We start from the raw sequence: 813 nt of genomic DNA on the forward strand, positions 1-813 counted from the left end.
AATGGGAATAAAAGATACGCCTCATACTGTGAAGCTTAATTAACATTTGTAGCAAAGGGCCTTCTCCAGCACCCCTTGTAAATGCAAACTTAGGTGGGAGCATTTGTTGAGATTAGTCTCCCTTGAAGCAGCTTTATTAACCTTCAAAATATTTTCTACGGGGATGGCATTTAAGACATTCGAAAGAGGAAAAAAGGTATTATTCACTAAGCGCCTCTGCCTTTTAAGATATCTCAATGTAAAAAAATAAACGCTAATTATTGTTAAAGTTCAAATAATTGGTTCCCAACCAGTTTAGTTACTATTTGCATAATTCAGCATAAAATAATCTAGTTTGATATGTGAAACCAAAAGCAAGATGAATTAAGAGCATTACCGTATTTCCATAGAACTAGGACAGACAGTTCGCATTGTATTTAATTTACAGTTTGCTAAAGTTAGTTTGTGGATAATTCATGGAAAATGTGCTAATCAGGCCTCAAAATACTAGCACAAGGCTCAGAAAAGCCGATTCCTTTAGACCTTGGAAAAAAAAAAAAAGAACGTAACAAATTGACTTTATTCCCATCTGTGAACGATGCGTAGCGTGAGGAGCTGCCCCTCGGAGCTTCCCTTCCCTCCCGAGCGCCAGACCGGTAGTGTGGGGCTGGCAGGGACTCAGAGGCGGCCCTTCCAACAGCCGGGCCGGGGACGCGAACATCGCCTCCACCCCTAACCCTGGAACAACCGGTAGTGGCCGTTTCCCCGCGCCGCCCCCCTTTCCGCCGGCTTTGTGTGCGTGTGAAATGTGCGGCACATTGCAGATGAACCCAA

The sequence above is a fragment of the Crocuta crocuta genome, unplaced genomic scaffold, assembly GCF_008692635.1.
Source record: "Crocuta crocuta isolate KB4526 unplaced genomic scaffold, BGI_CrCroc_1.0 scaffold30, whole genome shotgun sequence".
In the NCBI taxonomy this organism is placed as follows: Eukaryota; Metazoa; Chordata; class Mammalia; order Carnivora; family Hyaenidae; genus Crocuta; species Crocuta crocuta.